This window comes from Pezoporus wallicus, unplaced genomic scaffold (assembly GCF_028554395.1).
Source record: "Pezoporus wallicus isolate ANWC-B61680 ecotype Strahan unplaced genomic scaffold, APGP_CSIRO_Pwel_v1 contig_12129, whole genome shotgun sequence".
Classification (NCBI taxonomy): domain Eukaryota; kingdom Metazoa; phylum Chordata; class Aves; order Psittaciformes; family Psittacidae; genus Pezoporus; species Pezoporus wallicus.
This window is the reverse complement of record NW_026642642.1, coordinates 231,716-256,544: the sequence shown is the minus strand read 5'-3', so window position 1 is coordinate 256,544 and position 24,829 is coordinate 231,716. Positions and strand designations below refer to the sequence as shown.

General features: G+C 44.0%; 1 protein-coding gene across 1 annotated transcript in view; it reads right to left on the bottom strand.

Annotated features, from left to right (window-relative positions):
• The window catches only part of LOC130610964 (phospholipid-transporting ATPase FetA-like), an 83,323-nt gene extending 75,670 nt beyond the window's left edge, over positions 1 to 7,653 (bottom strand). The window contains exon 1 of the mRNA XM_057431202.1: positions 7,515 to 7,653. The gene's annotated coding sequence lies outside the window, so the exon portion shown is untranslated. The remainder of the gene's footprint in view (positions 1 to 7,514) is intronic.
• Positions 7,654 to 24,829: the final 17,176 nt, after the last annotated feature.

Here is a 24,829-nt window from a genome sequence, read left to right as displayed (position 1 = left end):
CCATGTGCACCCATCTTCCTGGGTGTGATCTGAAACGAAGTGTGCAGGTTTAGCAGTTCATTCAAAAATATCCCCATACCTCACCGGTTACTCCAGCAGCTGGGAGCTGGCTGTAGGGTACATGCCGAACGGAAACAGTCAGAACGTGGTTTCAGTGGGTGTGTGCAGAATAACATGACTCATACTGATCAGGATTCAGTGGAGTGCCACTTACCTGCAGCAGGGAATGAAAGCTGTGTGGCTACAAATTCCCTTTCTCCATCTGAGCCCCTTGCCCCGTACTCCAGACCCTTAACAAACAATGAGCAGCTGGGGAAAACCATAAATCCACAAACAGGCAGCCTCTTGCCTGTACGAAGAAAGCAGCAGCATCTTCCTAGCACCAACACCTGCAAAGGTGATACCTCATGATGATTTAAACAGAAATTAAGATGTCTCTTATTGTCCCCTGTGCAGCCCATAGGAGATGGAGCAGAAATGAAAACGTTTTGGTCAAAGCGCTTTCATCTGCGTTCATCTGCTCAGATTACACTGAAGAGGAGATAAAGCTGAGCTCAATTCTGCAGGGAACAAGGCCCAAGATTGTGTCATCTCTGAGGTTCAGTTCCCACCAGATTTGGGATCATGTGTTTACAAACTCCCTTCTGGCCAAAAATTTCACTGCTGTAGTAGGGAAGGGACTGTTGCAAGTGGGAAAGTCTCCCAAGCACCTGAAATGTTTGCTGTGACTCCATGAGGAATTGGGTGATTTGATGGACACAGAAGTCAGTGGGACCTGATGAAGATCCACCTGTTTCAGGATCATACTCTTGAACTATAAATCTGCGTCTCTTCTTTTGCCTGTGACCCTGCACATGCCTGACTGCAAGGGGAAAGCACAGGGATTAATCAGCTGCTGCACCAAACCCCAGATGTGTGCACACTGCTTTTAGCACATATTTCCTAATCATCATCAGTGAACAAAGTGGAATCTCAGGGGGGATGCTTCGAAGGGCTCGTTAAGAGATAATCATGCCTAGATGAATAGAAAAATCAATAGCTGAGGGCAAAGCAACAGCCCAGCTTGTTAGAGCCTCCAACTAAACTGCCCTTTGTAATATGGGTATTACACAAGACCTCCCGCTGTTATTTGCAAGGCAGTAGCTGCCACAAATACATATGCTGTATCTGGTGACACTTCAAACACTGTCACATGCACGCTCCTCAGTACACATCAAAAAAAACATCTCATACCACTGAGGAATTAGGATGCCCCTCAGTGGGACCCCGTGATTAAACACACAGAGGAAATCCAACCCATGCAGAGCCAACAAAAGGCTTTGGCATTTTACAGAGTCTTCCCACGAGCTGTGCATATGGGAAAAACGGGCTGCACTCGTGGGAGAAACTGTACTTCTGGCACAGTGTAACATCACCAGAAGGGCTGCATAACGTCTACACAATGTTTAAGCTCCTATAGTCTCCCAGAGGTGCTCTAGTCCTGGTTAGTCTCTGTAAACATCATTGCCACGTGCTAAGAGAGCTCCACATGCAAAGTAGAGCTGGACTGCAATGGATTTGCCATTCAGTTTTCCAGATGGCAGGCATAGGGGACACTGAGGAGCAGCATTCACCAGGCTCATCAGACTGTTTCCTACTGCTGCAATGCAGCCTTGTCCCTATTGTCGCTTCCACAGCTTTCTACACAAAGCATGTGTAGTGAGGATGGGAGATCCCTGGATCTGTGGGGAGCAGATTGCTTCTGCATTCCCTACAGCATCACAGAAGAGATCTGAGATTTATTTATTTATAATAAATGATTTGCATTGCATACTGCTTTGACAGTTAATTATCCTTTACATGAAAAAAACCAAACAGTGGCATTCTGAAAGGATTCCTTTAAATATCATGTCACATCCACTATGCCCATAAACACTTTAGCCATAATACCAAATTAAATACACCATGTGCATGTATATTAATACTGTCTCTTTTCCAGGTTACAATCATATCTATCCTGTCAGGAAAAATATGGAGGCAACCTGCTGCCTTTCATAAAATTCTCTCTAGTTTCAATTATATTTTGTAAACTTTCTAGCAGTATTTTCTGCATTAGGTCCTTATTATATTATTACAGCTTTTGCTGGCTAAATGATGATAAGACGGCCTGCTTCAGGGAGGTCAGAAGGAGCTCAGTGGTAATAGACTGCTGTTTGTTTTAGGGATGTGCAGCAGCAGCACCAACATTCTATAGGGGAATGGTTCCGAAACAGGACAGGAGCATATTATTCTAGCGCTGATACCTGGGACCTTTAAAAATCAAAGGGATACATGGAAATGGAGGCAGGTATTTAAATTCAGTACCCTATTCCCATCATTACCATTTGTCCTAGCATGTTTGGTTTTCATATGCTGCTTGCAGCGTAAAATTAGTTGTGGGCCCCGTAAGAGGGAATGTTTGCTGTTTCAAGGTTTTACTGCTCTATCTCCAGAAGGCAGTGACACACAGCCTGAAACTAGGAATGTGCTAATGAAGGCAGACAGTAGAAAACTTACTCAAAGACACTAACAGACTAAAGGGAATTCAGTCAGTTTTCAGCAGTACTTTGTGGCACCAAACGCCTAGTCATGAGAAATAAAGAAAGGAGAAAGGAGTTTTCTTAACAAAGAAGTGAAAACCCCCCACAAAACCAACGGCCCTCTATCTTGCTGTGGCACAGAAAGAAAAGTTCAACCTTTTTTTGGTGCCTCCTCTCCCCAAGAAGATAGATAGACAGGGTCTAAAATAATAAAAGGAGACATGAATAATGAAAAAATAATAGGAGACGTGAAAGCAAAATGAGGCTTAGCACAGCCAATAAGAAACTGTACTCATAAGCACGATCTTCAGGGTGCGCTTTATTTTGGTTTCCTTTTTGTTCCATGTTCCATTATTTCCAGATCTGCATTTTAAACTTTCCTATTGCCTTGAATCTTGGCAAGCAACAAAGCACTTTTCATCCAAGATGTGTCACATCTCAAAAGGAGAAGTCTTTGATGCTTCACCTATCACCCATCTCCACATTTAGGCTACCCTTAGGCATACTGCTGCCCATGTAACTGCTTAGGCTAGATTGACAGCTGATATTTGCAGGGCTTGAGTGAAGAAGAAATGTCTTCTATGGGCCGTTAATACCTGGTCAGGTTCCCTGGAGTGAAGCAAAGTACTAGAGAGCCCATGTAATCTTTAAAGACCTTTGCAAAGATGGTGTAATCAGAACAGAATAAATGCCTTGTGTCAGTAAATGAAAGTCATGATTTCTCTTAGGAAAAGAGAGACTGGATTAGCTTTGGAGGTGAGTGTGGTACGGAGAGGTAAACAGCTCAGACAGAGGTCTGAATGTTTCTTTGGATACCATCTGCTGAACAGGTTCTGTCTGCCCAGAAAGGCATGGGCATGAATTTTTTCCTGCAGTCTGATTGCTTTTTTTGGTCATAGGAGAAAAAGTAGCATAAAGCACAAAGGAGTTAGGCAAAGGATGTGTCCCAAGTGAGTTTGCAGAGCATATTTGGGAAGAGCATATTTACACTAGTCCAGGAAAAAATGCTGAGAAGAAATTTTGTTTGTAAACCAAATAAAGAAGGCATGTATTAGCCTGGCCAGCCCACCTGCAGCACATCTTTGCAGCAAGGGTTTACTGAAAGGGAAACTAGAGGCAAACCAGAGAATCGTGATCTCTGGCAAGCAGAGTGAGAAGTAGTGTCCAGTGACCAGCTGTACTGGGGTGCACATCTGTACCTTGAGACTCCCCAAAATGTTCATGACATGAGGCAGCCATGCCAGTGAGGCATGAAATTTAAAGAGACCGAAGTATGTATTACTTTAATCATTATCTTTTGTGGAGGAAAGTTTTCGAGTGAAAGGTTTTGATTTCTCGGGAGCTGGTTTCAGTTTGCAGCTCATCCTGCAAGTGCCCTACCATTTTGTTCAGCTTACTGGCTTGCATTTCTAGTTAACAGAACAAGAAGGGGCCTCTGTGGAGGCTCTTACAGCACTTGAAGGAGAAGACTCAAAAGAAGAAGGAGGGCACTTATATGGAGCTGCAAAGGCCAGGCAGCAGAAGCAACAGGGTTCACAAGTGAGAAAAAGAAACTTTAGGGACGTACTAGGAGGAAGTAAAACAGCTCTAGAGTCAGACCTCAACTGAAACACAAACTCATTGCTTGATAGATAAAATGGTAAAGAAAAGCATTGGAAAACAGTGAGTTTAATGTGTTTTCAGGTAGATGCCAATGTTACTATGAGTGGAGCTTGGGGGTTCCTATAAGGTACCTTGGAAGTCTAACACAAGCAGCTGAGGCCTTGGCTGATCTGCCTCAGAAGCAGCTGAAGAGGATGTTTATCAGAGCAGTCATGGTTTACAGCCCCACAAATAAATATAAATCACCATCAATTTCAGTTTATGCTCACATGTCGGTTCCTACAAACTACAGCAACTCAGGAGGAGATACACACCAGCCTGGATGGATTTGGTATGGGTGAGCAGCCTTCAGTGAGGTTGTTGCCTTTGGGCAGAGACAGAGACCATTTACCTTGAGACTACCTAAAAACACAGCACAAAGGGTGAAGGGTTCTAGAAGAGAATAGCTGGGAGAGCAACGCTAACCCAAGACAGCACTCCATTGCAGGCAAGTATAAACTAAGCAAAACCATTTTTCTCACTGCCCTCACACCTGTATCAATATCTTTTGTACTGTTGTAAAGCCAAAGCTGTACATTTAAGGTGGAAAAGTAAACTAAATCTTGTTTGTCCATGAAGTGAAATGGCAGGTGGGGAAAGCATTGGCAACATTCCCGACGAAAGCAAGAGTATAAACTGCACACAACAGCTCTTATCAAAGGGCAGGGGAAAGAAAGCGAAGGTCTTAAGGTTAAACTAGTAGTTAATTCAGATTGCCACTGAAATTGCAATCCACAGTAGCTGCAAGTCCCAGTAAACTCAGGATCACATGAACAATGCAGTAGGAAGGAAGCAATGAATAACTGAATAACCCATGGGGGCAGGCAGGGAGCTGTACAGGGCCCCTGAGAAGGAAAAATGAGTCTTGTGTATCTACAGATCAGTTATCAGGCCTGTCTATAGGGCATGCACCCACCTTTGACCTTGGATCCACCATAGTGTTGCCCAACCCTCAACTGCTGCTGTTTGTCACTGGAGCATATGGGGAAAAGCAAAGTCTTGAACAGACTGTTATCTACCTGCATTCCTCTTTCCAGTGCTCCTGCATGTTAAACCTTTGAGATGCGAAAATCGGTTTTAAATAGATAAGCATATTTAAATATATACGTAGCTACAGGTAGTAAAGCAGAACTCAACTCTTCCAGCCTTCCTGTTGCATCAGTCTCAGGTTTCAGGGACTCAGGTGCTTTTCTTCACCACCTCTGTATGTGTGAGGTGATGGCACCTCTTGCACGTGTGCAAGAACCTAATTCTGCTCCTCCTGGAGCCAATGCTGACCATATAGAATCATCTAGGAGTCCTAGAGTGGACCCATGACTGTAAGGAACTGGAAAGCAATACAGACTAAACATTACCATGCCAAATGCATGAAGTGAGCACAGAGTAGTCCCTCTAATGCAGAAAACCAACCCATCTTACCCTGTGGATCTGTCTTAGAATCATAGAATAGAATCATAGAATAGTTAGGGTTGGAAAGGACCTTAACATCATCCAGTTCCAACCCCCTGCCATGGGAAGGGACACCTCACATTAAACCATATCACCCAAGGCCTTGTCCAACCTGGTCTTGAACACTGCCAGGGATGGAGCATTCACAACCTCCCTGGGCAACCCATTCCAGTGCCTCACCACCCTAACAGGAAAGAATTTCCTCCTTATACCTAGTCTAAACTTCCCCTGTTTAAGTTTGGACCCGTTACCCCTTGTCCTGTCACTACAGTCCCTAATGAAGAGTCCCTCCCCAGCATCCCTATAGGCCCCCTTCAGATACTGGAAGTCTTGTTCCATGATGATTTACTATTCCCATTCAAAGTGAAAGCAATTTTCCAGGTTGACTTGAAAAGAGCCCTACTTCCAGCAGACAGCATGATTTACTTGGTATCAGCAGAGTAGCTTATTTCAGTGTTCCCTTCCTTCCAGCTATTTTTTTTTCCTAAAACATGGAATAGGATTACTTTCAGTAATGCTAAACTTTTCAGTAACGCTAAACTTTTCAGTAACGCTAAACTATAAGTAGGTCGTGAATAAGCTAACACCTAGAACCAAAGCTAAAGAGCAGAAAGTCAGACTAAACAGAGATCCACAGAGGGGTTTTATTCCTAAGAAAAGTAACCCATTCACTCCAAAGGAAGTAAACAGTTACTTCTGTAACGTGAATTGTGGTGTTAGTTTCCCCTGACGGTTTGCAACCAAGTCAGCAAAGAGAAAGTGCTTTTATTGCCAATAGAATGGCATTAACCTTTCCTTTCAATACTATTTTTGAACTAATTTATCATTTGCAGAGGCATAGGTTAGTGCAGCAAGGCCACCTTAGCTAAAACAAGAAGGTTTCCTCCACAGATGACCACATGTAGGAAATCTGCTGGCTTCTGTGGGACTTTTGCCTATGTCAGGACACCTGAATAATCATGTTTTCATGGGCAGAGAGAGAAGAGCAATGCTTTGTTGTGAAAATCCTCCTTCAGTACATGCTAGAGAGTCTTACTCCTCAGCTGAGAGGTCAAACCAGTGTCAGGTATGGGGGAACACTGGAAGATTTCATATGTCAGCTAAGCAAGGATTTTGGGTGGAAAGGGTTATTTTTATCTGTAGTTAAGAAGGTACATTGGAGGTGTTTTGTCTGCTCCGTTTCCCCCCTTCATGAAGTCTTTGGGCATCCATGATTTGGCCTTGCCTTTTTGTGTTGTGTCACATACTAGTTTAATGAAACAAAAATAACCTAATGTTGTAATTTCTATATAAGGGTCTTAAAGAAGCGGCGCCAAGTGCTCCGTCTCAGTCTCACACCCTCAAGTTGTCAGAGAGACCAGTATCACTCCAACAGGCCAGAAAACCACACTCGTTAACTGGTCCACCTACCAGTTTGAGCTAGAACATCTCTCCTCCAGAGACAGTCAGTTATGATGCAAAACCCGTTATGATGAGGGTAAAATGTTCCTCCACAGAGAAGGAGAAGCCTGGCTCTCACTTCAGGAATTTTAAGCAGGGCAAAAAGAGGTGCCTAGATCCAAAGCCAGTAAAATGGACATGTGCTTTCCCACTCACCTTGGAGAGCTTTGCTAAAGCCTCCAAAGTCTACCTCCTTTTGGTGGCAGTGGTCCCAACTTGCTCTACCTTGGAGTGTCACTGACTCGCTAAAGCTGGCACTATATAAAGAATATAGTAGATCCCTTATTAAGAACCAGTATTTACACGTGCAGAATAATCCAGTATGCAAAAGGGAAAAAAATAAACAGGAAAATAAAAGATTGAATCTGGGCTCCTGTCCAAGTTTTCACTTTTCTCCCAAAAGAAGAAATGAAGAAATGGTCCTACCTGGCTGTTGTGTGTCTGCTTTTGTACCTGAAGCTGTTTGTCACGACCAGCAGAAGGGATTGTTTTCAGCACCATACAGAAAGCTGCAGCTTCTTTTCAAATCCCTAGGTGGTTTCTCTGCAGAGCACACCAGGCTTCTCCCCAGCTCGGCCACAAATCTCACTAGGGAACACCACGCTTTCCAGGATCTGGAGGTAAACCTGTGCAGAGGTACACTGAATGCGGTCCAGAAGTTACAGCATGTCTTGGTGTGCTTCATGTACTCAGTAAGAACTGTAAGTGAAAAGGCAAAGTTCCTGAAGCTGTGGGTGGAACATGGCACCGGGTAGCACTGAGTAAATAAAGAGTAATTGATCATTGGACTCGGGTACGACATCAGATATTACAAAGGTTTGTATGTCTTTATACAAAGGTGTGTATACCTTACGATAGGTAGGACTGTGTATTTCACCTAAGAGAAATGCAGCCTTAAAACCTGCTGGTGCATGCTAAAGCAGCTAAAGCAGCAGCAGCAAGGGTTGCAAATGAGACGTTGTGCTCACTTATTTGGGGGGTTTATAACACCAAGTACAATAGGATCCTGATTGAGGTGTCTGCATGCCCTAGTTATGTGAAGAAAAAAAAGACATGTAGGTTCAGCTTGTGACACAAGTTTCACAAGCTTGTGAAACAAAGCGATTTGTTTCAATGCTCTCTTTAGCCTAAAAAAAGTTTACAAAGATAATTCTGAGACAGAGGTAGTCTAAAAAGATCTAAGTGAAATGGTGATTGACAGGGTGTAATATGAGAACTTAAGATAAATGAAATAATCTAAATAATGTCATTTATCAATGACACCAGCACTGCAGATTTCCCTACTATGTGATAATGTAAACTTCCAGTGCTAATTCACAAGCTTTGATTTACTCCTGTAGGCCTTTTTGCCACCTACTTTTAGGCTTGATGACATCTTTTGCCTGAAAAATTCAGAATTGTTGTCAGGTTTAAATAAATAAGGGTTTCTTTTTCCAAAGAAACTTTTTTTTTCTTTTTTTAAAATTCCTTACAATGTCCTGGATTATTGAATTGAAAGGCTTTTTCAATTCCACATCTCCGTAACCATCCTGTCTGGGTTATTTTGCCCTGTTTGTTCTCAGCCGATGAAAAGAGATTTGCCAGTGCTACTGTTCTCTGCAGCCTTTTTCAAGTAAGATCTGGGATTTTTGGGTTTTGGTGCAGCAGATAGGATTGCAGACATGGCAACAAAACCTTACCATTTTATTTAAAGTCCTCTCATTAGACAATGGGCCATGGTTATGACTAACACAGTCATGCAGACACCTATAGAAGGAAGGATAACAGGCTGAGCAACACTGAAATGAGACTCAGATCCCTTGTCACATCTGTGACAGATTCCAGGCGAGTCAGTTATTGCTGCTGCACTTCTATTTTCTTATTCATAAAAGGGAACAATAATTCATCAGTTCCTCAAGAGACCAAGTAGGAGGCATCAGTGACTACAAGGTGCTTAGAAACACCACTGACATCTTGGTATGTGAGAATTGCTAAGTCTTTCTCGTGTAACAAAGGCACAGGCTAACCCAAAGTTCTGGTAAAACCAGGGTTTTTTTAAAAGGTAATGTTCACCTTTCTGGGATACAAACGGATAAGCTTTTTTCTGCTCACTTTCCAGTTCTTTTATTAGTTTGTGATATTATTATGGAAACAGAAGAATGTCTTCTTAAAAAAAATAAGTGCAACACAGTGCAGATTAAAGGCGTAATATCAAGCAGTAATACGACAGCCTCTCCTGCTAGCATGTTGCCTCCAAGCACTAGAGCTACGGGTCAGTAGGCTGGTAGGAAGACATTTACACAGCATTTGGAACTGGTCTCAGAGGATACACAAAATTCCAGTTCTTTCCTGCCTTTGCTGTGTTGGTGACTAAAGTAAAAATAACTTCAAATTAACAGTGGTTAACAATATGGAACTAAGAGTACAGCTTGAGATTAAAGCTTTCATAGCATGAGAACTCCCTTTGCTTAGAGTTAAAAAGCTACTGCTTAAGAATGACACAGTTTTTAAGGGGAAAAGAAGGACATGCTGCTGCCTAATGGAAAGTCGTTTTGCAAGAGCTGCTTACGTGATCTGTTCTTCCCTTAATGAACCTCAGCTCTGTCAAAATTTGTTGTCCTCCATACAAAAGGCAACATATTGTAGGCTGTTTCCCTTCTCTCCCACCTTCTAGACTATGAGGGGGACCAATAACTTAATTTTCTTGCCTCTGTGAATTCCCAGTCTGTTTGTACAGAGCAATTGTGTTTCTTCATCCTCAGTTTCTCCTTTAGAAATATCCTGGTATGTTGTGGTTTCCTCCTATAGCTGTAATGTGCTAGGAAAGAGGCATGGCAATGAACGGATCTCTCATGATTTCCTGAGGACACTCATCCCGCCAGCAATAAGGACACCAACCACCCTGGAATAAGGAAGTTCTGCATGACACTGATGGATGAACCATAAGATATTGGGGTTTGGCCCTCCTGCATATCCAAACAAAAGGACAAAACCAGTTAAACTGAAGACAGACCCTAAACCACATATGCATCCCTCAGCCACATGATTTTACTCCACACTCCTTCATTCTCTAGGACTCCCCATGCAGGCCACAAAAACCATACAGGTTATGAACCATATATAACACAATGTCTAAGAGCTGTACTGGTTGAGTGTGAAGAGAAATGAGCACTTTAAGGACACAGCAGCTCAGATTGGTTTGGTACAAATCTTCCTGCAAATAGAGTGATTATGCTACAAACCATCAGTGCATTTTCATGGGACATTGGCTTCAACACAAAAATGACCCCCAGAAGCTCGTATTTGCCCTTATCCCAGGCTGGGAGCTGATTTGGCATAAATACATGTGTTTGTTTGCATTTTTATTGAATCGGTTCCCTTACCTGATTCACTGGTATAAAAGCAATGTCTGCACAATACAATGACAACAAGCTGGTCAGGGTCTGGTTATGTCCACTTGAAGTCATTGCTACACAAACCAGATTCACAGGAGATTTTATATTCTTCTTGTTTTTGTTTTAATACATCTTTCCAGCAACTGAGTTCAAAACAGGGTCTCACAAAGAACTTATGTTGTCACAACAATGAACTGTGATGCTAAGGTCTGGCAGAGGTTAACTTCTTAAGCTAGTGTTATGGAGGAAACCAGTGTCTCATAGAAGCATGGCCATAATAGCAGCAAAAGAGGTCTCCCAGTGGGGCCTACAATCTGGGCCAGGGAGTGGATGTTACTGAGATGAGGGAAGATGAGAATGCCTACCATTGAATATTCAGCTTGACCATTTACTGAGAACCCTTTTCTAGGGAGTGTATTTGCAACAAGCCAGCACTAACTTGTCTTCAAAGACATGATTCAAATCTCTGGAGGGAACTCCCATGTATATTCACGACAGCTACCCAAACTCACTTGCAGAATTTAGAAGTCTCCTACTGAGAAATGTGCCAGCAGATGCTTCCTGACATTTAATGCTAAACACACTATAATGAGGCTATAAACAGCATTTCACTCCAAAACATATGAAGGAATAGCACAAGACCCCAGGGAGGGACAGCTCTGTAGAAATGGGGTTGCTGTTCCTGATTAGGATTCAGACAGCCCGCCGTGGTGTTGCTAGTGCTGGTTTGATTTGTTCTAAGACATGTCAGATGTTTGTCACACAGACTCCCTGATGCTTCCACCATGATGAAAAACAAGGAAATAAGAGGTGCAAGTATAGAAAGGGTGTCACAGCCCTAGTCTAAAAGCAGCACATGGTCACGTAATCAACTACAGCCCACTGCCATCACAAGAACTCCTGCCCAAAGTTTCCATTCTAACTTTTGCAGTAGTGTAGTTGTCACCTTCCAGTGAATTTCAGGAAGATTGATGCGCCTACTTCCCTTTGGCTGCTGTGAAAAGTCTCAGTTTCCCAGCAGTCTGCTAGAATACCAGTGACATAACCTTCAAAGTGACAATTTCTGAGGCTTCTGGAGAAAGAGAAGTTTCAGTCATGGCTGAATACACAAAGAGAAACCTTTCAGCTCTCTAAACTATCTTATTAGCACTTACATGTAGAAAACATTAGAAGAACTTAAAAGGCAGGAGAGATGCCTTTATAAAAATGGTAACAGCATAAAATCTGGTCTTTAATAAGGTGAAAGTCATCCTCGGAGAGGTGAACAGCGTGTTCAGAGCTCATTTTGTTAGAGGCTTGTCAAAGCTTGTACAAGATTTCTGCTTAGGTTCAGCTCACTTTTTCTGTGACTAAAGCTGGCATTATTAATGTGATCCATAGTTAACATCATTAACGTTACAGGACTTTGAACTTACAAAAGGATCATAAACCGGAATGTGACCCCATGCACCTAGCTGTGTAAACAAGGAAGAGATCACAGAACATGTATTAAACTTGTCGCTGTTTAACACACACAAACTCCTACAACCGAAAATATTTAAAACATTATTGTAAGTGATCATGGACATACCTGAATTAGTCAGCCAGCTCTAGAACAATACAAAATGCTTTTCTTGAGCATATCACATGTACAATTGCAATAGGGTTCTTTAAGAACAATATAGCCATACAGAACTCCAAATCCCCCACAAAAGGAGACTCAGATGAGCCAGTACCCATTCTAGCAGATGAAACCCTGAGCACAACATGCAAAGCGGAGTACGTGAGACCCCATTTACCCCTGTGGAACAAGATATTAAGGTCCATTTTCTGGCCCAGCATGTCAGAAATGAAGCTAAAATACCATGTGCTGGTCAAGGACTGGCCTGAGGTTTGTAATTTTCCAGGCCAGGTGGATGTCTCCAACCTGCAGCATTAGGCAGTAATTGCCAAGGACCATCAGCAAAACTGATCTGCAGAATACATCCCACTATTCAAATGCCCATCTGGTGTTCACCTCAGCAGCTTCGGATGGTTCAGTTTCCATCCTCAGAAGCTGCTCCCTTGACATACCCTTCTTACAGCATAACTCTCACTGAGAGACAATTTATAAGGGAGTCATTAATCGATTGTCTTGTTCTTTAGCAAGGAAACAGCAGCCTAAGCACTCAGGCCACACCTGGCTCTCCTTGCCACTCAAATCCACCTTTTCACCCCACAATGGTGAGATGTTTCCCAGATTTGCGTTACTGTAAATATTACCCAGGTCTTGGCTCTGGGTTATTTGATGCATCTCAGGGGTGCCTGAGACTTCTGAGACTCTGGAACAGGTTTATAAAGGAAAAACTTGGCAGGAATTCCATTTTTGTAGGACTTTTCACACATTCCCATGTTCTTCTGAGCAGATGAATAGTTCCCCCTCTGCCCCAGGGACAGTATGAGTTAAGCCAATATCACAAACATGCCTAAAAACTTGTGTTTTCCTCAGCAATAATATCTAGGCTTTTGAAAATGGGCATCTGACAAATCAGAACAAGAGAAATAATTCCAACAATGGCACACCCGAGTACAGTTTAAATTCACAGGAGAATAAGCTAAACAAGGATGTTACCTTGTTAGCATCGTTTCCTTTTCTCCCTACACGTTTTTGGAAGGCCTGAGTATGTTCCTTGCACGCTGGGGACATCAGATGTTGAGAACTGCAGTGAAGACGCCTGTGATATCCTCCAGCTACTGAAATAAACTTTTGATTTATCTTTGCAAAATCATCAAACTTCCTGCTCTCCCTGTCTCCTCTCAAGAAGAGACGAAGGCTCAGTATAATAGGTGCCCTACTTACCTAAGGCTTTGATCTCCCACAGCTCTCTGCTTGCAGCAGTTGGAAATGATTTCTGAAGGAGCCCCAGTGTATGTGCATTTGCAGCCCAGTGAGCTGCTGTGCTTTCCAAGGGAACTGGCTTCAGCACTGCATCTGTGAGACTTCAAAGCGGAGAGGAAAGCCATTTTTTGTTTACTGCTCCACTTCCCTCTCCGCTGCTTCTCGATGCTGTCAGCCCTAGAAGATATGATGTTTCTCAGGATAGGCTGTATGGTGAACTTCCATAAACCATATCCAAGAAGAAATACACTTGTGAGAGCTTGTTACAGTGTGAAATACAACCCATCAGATCTATTGGCTTTCGCTTGAGACACATAGACACATGTGTGCACATTTCACTTTGAAACAGCTACCTGAAGCAGTAGGCAAGCCCATGACTAAGCCAGTGCTCTCCTGCAACACCATGGACATGGTGCTTAGGCCTTGGTGAAACATGGACAGTATTTTGAGGGCTTGGATTCCCCTTACCTAATTTAGCTGCAGTGATCAGCTCACAAAGACGATCCCTAAATGGGTGACCTGGAACCCCTTCCAAGGCTCCAAGCCTCAACTGTGGCTGCGCACCAGTTCCTATGTTGCTGGGCCTTGTCCTTACATGTAATCTCTCACAACCAGGTGTCATGCCCTTCTTTCTACTGGGAGGAAACTTGAGTGAATAGTGTTTCTCCTTGGGGACACTCCAGATGGTTGCATGGCACACTCGGGACAAGTTATTGATCTGGACAACAGGAGGAAGATGGGGTCCTTCACACACACCATTGCATGTACCCGGGGTGCAGCTGGGACTCTGTTGAGAGAGCTGCTGTTCCATGTATGTCTTCAGCTTAGGTGATTGATTTATTGTTGAGCAGTCAACACAAGGATACATGCTGTCATTGCACAGCTCATGCCACCATTGTATGCACTCATAAAGAGGAAAAGTCAGGTTGCCCACAGCATGAAAAATAACCGAAACAAAGAGCCATTATTCAACCTTAATGGTATTTTAATAATGACCTTATAGCTACTGTAACGCTCTACAATCCCACTTCAACTATTTTTCCCAGACAATCCTGATTCCTTATGATTTCTGTCATGTCTCATAAACCTTTTGTTCCAAGTATCCTATTAATGGACTCATTGTGGTATACTGGAGCAGTATTCCTGCTAGCCCTAGCTCCAAAATCCCCACAGTACGATTAACCTGGCAGGGAGAACGCTGTGGTTGGTTGGAGTGACACCAGGTCAGCAATACCACAACACTTGCAGGACCTCATCCCTTTATTTCTGCCCAGCACCGCATTGTGCAGTATCACCAATCCAAGGTAGGACCCTAACAGAAGCAGGACCTTAGCGAGAGGTGAAGGAGATGTTAGTCCTGGCTGAAGCTCAACATGCAGACCACGGCTCAAGCACGCTGATGTAGTGGGCATGTGGGAAATCTGCTTGTGCTGCCATATGCTGTATAGAAAAGGAGGTTAACTTTCACACCATTTGACAACAAAATAATTTTATCCTCATACCAAATACCCTACATCAGTGTTCTACACTGTTTATAGTTCTGAAGAATGGTCCGTTATGCAGTTGCAAAACACCCGCTCCATGCAAATGACAAACATGAGGAGCTACAGAGCCATAAGGGCCTCCAGAGACCTGTGCAGTCTGGCTAAGAAATCTAACCAAAAGCAACTCAAGTCCTCCAGCATTGTTCCTGTTACAAAGATAAATTAATCATGTTCTTTTCTTGGTTGTGCTAGAACTACATATTGTATTTCCTTCATTATTTGCAATATTAGTCACATAGAAAGAAATCCCTGAAGATTCAGAGGGGTCTTTTTTTTTCTTTTTAATACGGGAAGAAAACCTGCTTCCACTGATAATTTCTATTCTACAGAACTATGCAGTCAGATTAGATGCTCTAAGGAACTGGCTGTGTACAGAAGAGAAAGCGATAAGAGCCCAGACCACTGACTGGCAAAAATACCTCAGCCCTCAGATGGCTGAGCTGCTATTTACCACAAGCAGGTAACAGGATTAACTGAAAGGCCTCCAGCAGGAAAGGTCCTTTCACTGAGAAAGTTTTCCTTGGGACAAAGATGCTGAAGGAGCTTGGAAAGTCTCTTTGAGCAACCTGGTCTACTGGGAGTTGCTTTGAGCAACCTGGTCCTGTGGCAGGGGTGTTGGAACTGGATGATCTTCAAGGCCCCTTCCAACCCAAACTATTCTATGATTCTATGAAAGTTATTTGAAGCTGTGAAGAAGAGCTGCTTGGAAGCTCTCTGCAGCACAAGTCAACATGACCTGAAAGAATACTTCTGCTTGATCCCAAATCCAATAACCAGTATGACCTCGAGCATTAGAGCAAGATGAACCAACCAGACATTTAGGAAAAAGGAAGCTTTGTGCCACCCATAATCTGTGGAGGAGGGACAAGTTCAACCTCTGGTGCTTCACAGGAAAGGTGGGAGAAAGTAACATATACTTGGTTTTTGCTTATTTCGAACCAGCTGTTCAGCGGGATGGAGATGGGGGGTTACTGCCTGGTCCTTCCAGGGCTCTTATGAAGTACTGAAGTGTGTGATCTACCAATGGTTTGTTATGTGACATTTCTTCCTTCTTTGTTCTGGGCCTAATTCTGAGCTGATTTGGTCCATGTGTGTTCATTTCAACAACTAATGCTTTTCTGGTAAACCTGCAGCTAGACAGCATCAGTCAAAACTGTTTTCTTCTCTTGCTCTGAACACCTGGCCTCCTATCACAAGTGTGTAATAAAGTAAGAACAAGTGCCTGGAAACCTCAAACCAGTGAGCATTAGGGATATAAACACTTCAAACGCATTAACCAACAGAGCAAGACCTGATCTCCATTTCTGAGTGGTTTAGCAGAAAGATGAAAAGTATCTTTCTGGGGGAGGTAACAGGTACATCCAAAGCCACTGAGCTCAATGCAGAGTGAACTGGGTGACCCCCTGTGGTCTGGGCAATGAAGTAGATTAGGTAAAATGATCTAGTGGTCTTTCCTTGGCTCTAATCCTATGGACTTAACATACACTGCAGTCATCACCGCTTTGGTGGCATATAAGAAAAGGCCACAATAGTTTATAGTGAATTGGGCAGATGGTGGGGTGGTAAACTATGAGAGAACTTGTGGGCTCTTCTGTCACAGAAATTGACGGCTTTTAAATGTTTGCTTTTAAAACTCATGCCAGCCACGCTTTCTGCCAAGTCACGCTTTTCTGTCAATCTTTTAAAGCCACATTGCATGACTCAGATGGAACCCACAGCATGGACAAAATTGGCTACAGCATTAGCACTTGTTTTACTGATGCTCATTATATTGTAAGAATGGCGCTCTGCAGAACAGACATGAGTTATTACCAAGTCTGAGCTATTACTGGTTTGAGGATGGCACCAGGCAGACACTGGAGGCTGAGCAGTATCAATGCTGAGGAACAAAACATGTTTCTTTATCTCCCGTCTCATCATCCCACACTGTGCAGAGAAAATGATCAGTGGGGTATCCTCAGGCCATGTTCCCTTCTTGTCCTCGTCCTCTATTTCCCTTTGGTTCAAACCTCGTACACATGAGCTGAAAATCTTCAGATTTCAGCAAAATGCCTGATTGCCACAGTTACTCCGTGTGACACAGGTGAATCCTATAGATTTTCTCAATGTCACAGCAAAGGATTGAACACAGAAGAAAGAAAACGTTGAACACAGACAAAGGCACAACTCACCTTGTCTGTCTGGACAATAAATGATGCGTGAAATACAAGAGAAAGCCAGTGAATGGCTCGTCAAGGACAAAGAAGAAAAAGACTTCCCAGGCAAATGGTATCACCTTCCATATCGCTTGCTGTTATTTTTAGTGGAGAAAAGCATTTCCTGGCATCACTGTATCTATGAAGCTTAAGGGTCATTTATTACTTAGAGACATCTTTTATTGCGAAAGGGCCCAAAGAAAACTGAGGGGGAGATGACTGAAATGCCATCATGCAAATCATCTGGTAATTGCTGGGAAGCACGGCTTACAACCATGGAAATCATTGCTTCTGCTGGCACAGAAATGTAGGAACCAGGTTTAATGTGTGGGCTAGTGAGTTGACCAGTGGAAGGGGGTTTGGCTTGTCACGCCGGGGGTGTCACCCTCCTGTTTCTCCTTTTGCAAGAGTGATCCCAAAGAGAAAATATGTCACTGGCCTATAAATCTGTGAAACAGAGCTTCTTCTGGCAGAAGTTTTGCTTTCATTTCCTTCATAAATTGTCACTTTTGGAGAATGGATTTGACAGTACGCAGCACTTGCCAGGTGACTGAAGCCTTTGCAACTCCTTCATCTGGGGAGTAACGGCAGGAGTTTAGTTAATCTGGATTCCAGCTGAAAGAAACAGATGTTCTCCAGCTGTTTTTTCTGGTGCCAGTGTCTAGATTGGAATGCAGGCTGCCCCCGCAGAAAAATGTGCAAGGATTGCTCATGTGGTGCTATCAGATCAAAGGAAGGGTGATTTGGAGAAATCAGCTGTATTACAACAGCTGCACAGCCATCGCTGAATGTGGTCTCCAGCTTCTGCTGGTTGATGCTTTGCTGCTTCCAATGGGGAGAAGAGAGACAAGTAGGAAAATGCCTCAAAGACTTCTCATCTGCAGCATGTGGGGGTCAAAGGTACCTGTGAGAGGGTGGGTAGTTTTGTTGAAAAATGGTTCAAAACTGTCCCTGAATCATAGGAGGTATTTGTGTCTTCAGAATTCCCCCCGTCCTCCCAAGGGAATAACCTATTGCTGCTGCCAAGCTGTGAGAGAAAACCTGGGTTGCTATTGTACAGGTCTATCGCATCCGCGATGGTCATTGTCAGAAACTTCCTCCTTTGATGAAGCAGATGACCTGACCTAGGCTTGACTCCAGGAGCGTCAAAATAATTCCAAATAAAGTTCTGCAGCCTGACAAGCTGCTGTGCTCCAGAGAAGGATAAACTGACCACGTTCAGCGGCAACTTGAATTAAAGGCTTTTTGTCTCCATCACCGCTCACAGCTGCCAAAGGGATACACCTCTCTGCACGTCAAGCTGTGATTAGGAAGGAGGTAATCACAGTAAATCATGTTTTCTACTTCTGAAGATGCTGACAGTCAAGGCTGATGTTCCTTAGTTTGCCAAACACGAGTGGGTTACATGAAGGAGTCTTGGGAAAAAGCATCCTAGGAAGGGGAGGAGAGGAGAAAGAAGGAAAAAATACGCCTGTGAGTGGTTCTTTGCAAACTCCACATAACTCAAATGTACCTCCCCATAGGTCAGTTCACAGGGTTGGTATTCTCACATTATTGGAATCACAGCCAATAAATGCAAATCTTTCTGGTTGACAGTTGTCAGTAGAGGAATCTAGCATCTCAGCAATTGGCAAATAGCTTTCACTAATAAAGGCACTACTAGATGTGACAACTGACAGATTTTGTCAGCACATAGTTACAAAGATGATAAAAGCAGGCGTTATTCTGGGTTTGCTTCCAATAAGCAATAAAAATACTGAAAAGAGCAACTCATAAAAAAATGCTGCTGTCCAGTGAATAGTTATTTGCAGTTTAAATGCAAAGATGATTTCCGAAACATAAAAAAAAAACCCATAAAACAACACACATATGAGAAGTCAAGTAAGAATAAATAAGAACGTGTTAAAGTTCATCAAAGTTAACCATGACAAGGGAGGAGAGAAAATATAAAAGTTCTTTTAGGCACACAGATTGAGAGCACAGAACACTATATACTTCGTCGTGGCAGAACTTGAGGCTAATACTTTGGTCTCAAAGTGAAAACATTATTGGGCTGGAAGAAGTCTTTGACACCGTTTGTGATGAGCACTCCAGGCCTGACATCATGCTGAGTGCCTGAGGGTGAGATGAGTATCTCCAAATAAAAGCTTAGCCTCCAAGTGTTCTGAATCTTATCTGATATTCCTTGAACTTTCAGTATGTTTGCATTATTTATCAGTATTTTATCCTACTGAAACAGACAATGCCACACTTCCTGCGCATCACCTGTAGGCTGCCAGAAACTATCACTCCTTTCCCCTTGCATCACTGTGCTGATTTTCAGGTATTTTATAATGCACAACAAGTGCTAAGAAATCACCTCAAGCACCTCATGCTCTGGCTTTTGCTCAGCATTAAGCAGGGTTGTGGGTATGGAGGCTCTAGGGTCGGACTGACAGATGTCACCCTGGTCTGGGATTAGAGAGGCACAGTTCACCTCCTGTTCTTCTGCCTGTGTTTTATGGACACATTTGGGAGTGAAGAATGTGCTAAGGCGGTTGCAGTGCTGTGGTTCTGGTTTGCTCTCATGGTTTCCAGAGATTTTGAGTGTGTTGGGTATGATGCTAGAGGATTCCTCTGGTGTTCTGCCCTGAGGAGAAGCAGAGCAGGTGTTCCCAGGGACTCTGATGAGTTGAAAGCCTGTTTTGTGGTCATGGGTGACTTAGGGACAGGCTTCATAGGGACCCTAGGGTCCCTTCTGTCATATGTTCTTTTTCAGGAAGAAGGTGGGCAAGGACAGGCAGGTAAAAAATATCCCACAAAAGAACTTGACCTCAAAGAGACTGCCCACAGAGAAAAAAAAAAACAGCCTGAAACAGAAAACATGGGAACAGAAAGTACTGCGGTATGGTCACAGAAAGTTCAGAGGGCTCAAACTCCTCTGACCCCAAGGACCACTTCCATGCTACATTTCTGATAGCTCCAAAATGTGGAACTGAAGACTTGGCTGCAAGGGTCAATTCATCTATGGAGGTGACGGTTATGTGGCTGCAGAACAATGTGCAAAATGTATTACATATCCAAGTGACTTCCAACTGTTAAGCTGTGTGAATGGCAGGTAAGGCTTTAGGAGAAGTCTCAAAGGAAAGAATAATAAAAGGAAGGATGGAAAGTGAGACAAAAGTCACCATGGGTTTGGCAAGGCTAGAATGTGCAGGTCCAACTTGACCCTAGCTCATAAATGATGCCCCAGCTCTATCCTGTCAAAGGTGTACTTTTCTGGAAGCTGGATTCATTGCTTCTGAGATGACCTGGGAGCAGTGGCTGCTGGCAGGACTAAATGCATGGAAGTAAGAGGCATTCAGTTTCATTTTGGAATCAGCTGAAGCTTGTCACAGGTTGCTGGTGGCCAAACCTAAATCTAGGGACAAATCTGGCAGCTCAGATTGAGGTGGACTCAAAAAACCCCATTGCATATAACATCAGATGGAGACCCTTGTTGAAGTGGGAGGAGACGGGGGTTAGTGAAAGGACTATGAGGTGACATAATGGAAATGGGCTGAGAAAGATGAGGCACCCAGAAAGGCAGGGACTGGTAATGAGTTCTTCTTAAAGCTAGTGAAAAGTGATGCTAGAAAGGCTGCATATTAGAGCATAAATAACGATATTATGCACATATGACTGGAAATGGGAAAGCACTGCTTATGAGCAGACACCTAGCTCTCGTCTGGTTTAGCAGAACAAAAATTAGTGGAGACGACAGTGTTATCCAAGCATCAGGAGCTACTGAAGAGCCTTCATTAGGATAAACAACAACGTGCTGCAAGGACAAGGATTTCTGTATTGACCATAAATCATAGGCAATAACCGAGAAGGGAAGTTTTAAGTCTCAGACAACTGAGGTCCTGAAAAAAATCCTCCAGTGTCCACACTCCTGGTATAAAAGAGGAATTTGTGGACCTATAGCACAACCCCTATGGAGGGCTAAAACCCATGGTGTATATTCCACCAGCCACTAGAGAATACTGCCAGCTTCCTTAGCCATATTGCACACATTCACAGGCCTGTGTCCAGAGTTTTCCCTAGAGGGCAGGAAGCGAGAGCATAAGAGCAGAAAAGGAGGAAGATGACGTGTCTGGAGGAAATGACATGAGGAACCTGTCCTTCTCCACTGCCTCCTCCCTCTCTGATGCTGCTCAGAAGCAGGGAAACTGAATCCCATGCCCAGCTGCCTTCTCAGCCTGTCCCAGCCACTCCCCAAACCCTCCCATTCCCCTTCTCACCTTACTGTCTCCATGCATCAGTTTGCTAATTTCTTCCAGGAAGACAGATAAACCACCCTCCCCACCTCTGCCCTTGGGTCTCTGCTCTCTCCCATCACACACCCATCCTTTACCATAAGGCCCTTGTCTCTCCATAACGTGCTTACAAGCACACGTCAACCCTTTTGAGTCCTGCTATCTCACTTCTCCAATGCATTTTTCTGATGGTGCCACATCCTTGAGTTGGTCACAGCTTTAGAATGGGATTCCCCAAAGATTAAAAGGTCTGTTCAGTTCGAAGCCAGGCTTGCTTTCTTTCTCTCCATTTTTAGAAAATTACCTCATGTTTTCAAATAAAGGCCAGAAATAAAAGAATTGTTAGCAGCTTTCTACCATCCATCCAATCTCAGCAGGTGGCTTTTTGTTCTTTCTTGGGTTTTCTCTGAGAACCCCGACTTTCCAAGTTGCAGTAACCTCTTGAACTTCCCTTTTAGGGTTCCTACAAAAGGTCTCCCTGTTAGCTGAGAGGTCTGGCATTATGGCTGCTCCTCCAGCATCCTCCCAGTGTCTTCCGCTAGCAGCCTGAAAACTTCTACTGAACTGCTGAGCATTACTCTTGAAGGAGCAAACTGCTACCTTCAAAAGGCTTCCTCCTTGAAGCTGGTCCTCATTTTGAATGCTGGATGCTGTTCTGGTCCTCAGAGCTCAGAAATCATCCATATAAATGGAAAAGGCTCAAAGGAGGGCAAAGATTATCAAAGGTCTGGCACAACTGAATAAATTTGGACACTGCAGCCTCAAAAAGCAGTGCCTAAGGTGGAATATTATAGAGTTCTACAGAATCCCTATTGCCCAAGAAAGAAAAGAAGAATGGAGGGCAACAAATTAAATTAGTTGCAACCAGGTTCAAGACAAAAGAAGACAGGTCTTCATGCAAAATCTTATGAATCCACCCTGAAAAGGCACTCAAGGTGGGATAGGAGAAGGATAACTTCGGACTTACTGAAGAGAAAACCATGGATTCAGGAACATTCTCCAAGCTAAAATTACCAGCACCACAAAGTGCATCAGCAGGAAGCATCCTTAGTTTACCTTGTTCTTACTCTTCTCTGGACAGCTTCGTGTAATGACTCTTGGAGGCAAGATTTGCACGAGACGGTCTGAAACCGCTTTGCTGTTTCCACCAACCCTGCAGAAACCCCCGGGCAAGGACAGACCATCAGCAGAATTCACCCACCTGCCTCCAGCATCCAGCTCATCTCTCACCTCTCTCCTGGATGCAGATGACTCCTGGATGGCACAGCAGGTCACTTACACCATTCCTTGCTTGCCATCTTTAACACCATGTTCTTAGAACAACCTTTTCCAATTCAGGATAGCCATTCCCACCGCAGGTACATCAACATATATATATGTATGTATAAACTGAGTATTCTATTTTTTACTTAATATATTTATTATTATATATGTATATGTACATGTGATACACCCAGTGTACATCCTATATCCAGCTGTCCTTTTGAGGAGTGTTCAGATAGGGTGAAGATAGTCATACGCACAACACAGTGTTGTCACAGGTACAAGAAACAGCCTGAGCATTTGTAGCTTGAGACGGAAAGATTTTTCAGGCCAAAAACAAAGTCTGAAGGCATCACAATGAGTGTAAAACCCAAAAAATGAAGCAAGATGGGCAGACGCTGGTAAACAAACATGTTACTAAGCAATGCTTACGGAAATTGATCCCGTGATTAAGAAGTTCACAAACTTCATTTGCAGAAGAAGCACTAAACTGGGGGATAAGCAGCATACTCAGGAGCCTTGGGTTCCTGGCTTTGCTAATAACAGCCAGACCTCCTGCCCTGCCCAGGCCTCTTGCCCACGGTTACAGACGGTGCTTGCACTGTGAACAGCTTTTCACTGGTTTCTCTCTACTCCAGTGTTCACTGAAGTGATGACAAGCACGCATACCGATGAATTAGAAACCTGTGTATCATATAGCTTGGTACCGAAGTGGGGCTTTAGAGCTGTGCTTTAAGCAACACATCACATGGGATATGCCACCAAACTCAGTAACTTCCCTGTGAGGAGCCCAGAAACAGAAATGCAACTACGAGCTGGACTGGGAGTTAGCTGAGTTACTTGCATTAGAATAATTTAGGTTGGAAAGGTCTTTAGGATCATGGAGTCCAACCAGTGCCAAAGCCACCACTAAACCATGTCCCTAAGTGCCACATCTACATGTCTTGAAATACTTCCAGGGATGGTGATTCCAACACTGCCCTGGGCAGCCTGTTCCAATGCCTGAGCACCCTCTCTGTGAAGAAATTCTTCCTAATATCCAACCTAACCACCCTCCAGCACAGCTTGAGGACGTTTTCTCTTGTCCCATCACTTGTTACCTGCGATAAGAGACCAACCCCACCTCACTACAACCTCTTTTCAGGCAGTTGTAGAGAGAGATAAGGTCCCCCTTGAGCCTTCTCTTTTCCCCCAGACTAAACACCCCCAGGTCCCTCAGCCGTTTCATCACTTGTGCTCCAGACCCTTCACCAGCTCCTTTGCCCTTCTCCGGCCCCACTCCAGCACCTCAACGTCTGTCTTGTAGTGAGGGGCCCAGAACTGAACACAGGATTCGAGGTGCAGCCTCACCAGTACTCAGTGCAGGGGGATGATCACTGCCCTGGCCCTGCTGCCACACTATTGCTGGTACAGGCCAGGATGCTGTTGGCTTCTTGGCTGCCTGGGCACAAGCTGCTCATGTTCAGCTCCATCAATCAGCACCCCCAGGTCCTTTTCCATGAGCACCTTTCCAGCCACTCTTCCCCAAGCCTGGAGCGTTGCATGGGGTTGTTGTGCCCCAAGTACAAGACCCAGCACTTTGTCTTGTTGAACCTCAACCCACTGGCCCCAGCCCATGGATCCAGCCTGTCCAGACCCCTCTGCAGAGCCTTCCTATCCTTCAGCAGATCAACACTGCCACCCAGCTTGGTGTCATCTGCTAACCTCCACTCAACTGGGACCTCCCCAGTTAGCCAGGGCTGCTGATACATGATGGAGCACTTCCACCAGCTCCCTCAATACCCTAGAGGTGGACCTCATCCAGCCCCATAGCTTGTATGTATCTACGTGGTGTAGCAGGTCGCTGAACATTTCCCTTTGGATTTTGGGGGCTTCATTCTGCTCCCCATCCCTGTCTTTCAGCTCAGGGTGCTGGGTACCCTGGTCTTATTGTTAGAGGCAAAGAAGGCATCAGGTACCTCAGGCTTTTCCTCATCCTTTGTCACTGTTTACCCCCACATCCGATATGGATGGAGATTTCCTTCTTGAAGAGTGTTCAGCCTCCCTGGCCTCCTTTGCCCACCAGGACTGCCTCCCGAGGAACTGTGTTGCTGAGCATGTTACCTAAGGAAAAAAAGCTGTCTCAGGTCACAGAAGTTCAGAGACCTGCACTATCATGGAATACGAGCCTCTGAGTTATTTGAGACTGACTGCTGGAAATTGGCAGCAGCCCCAAAAAATGAGGAAGGGGA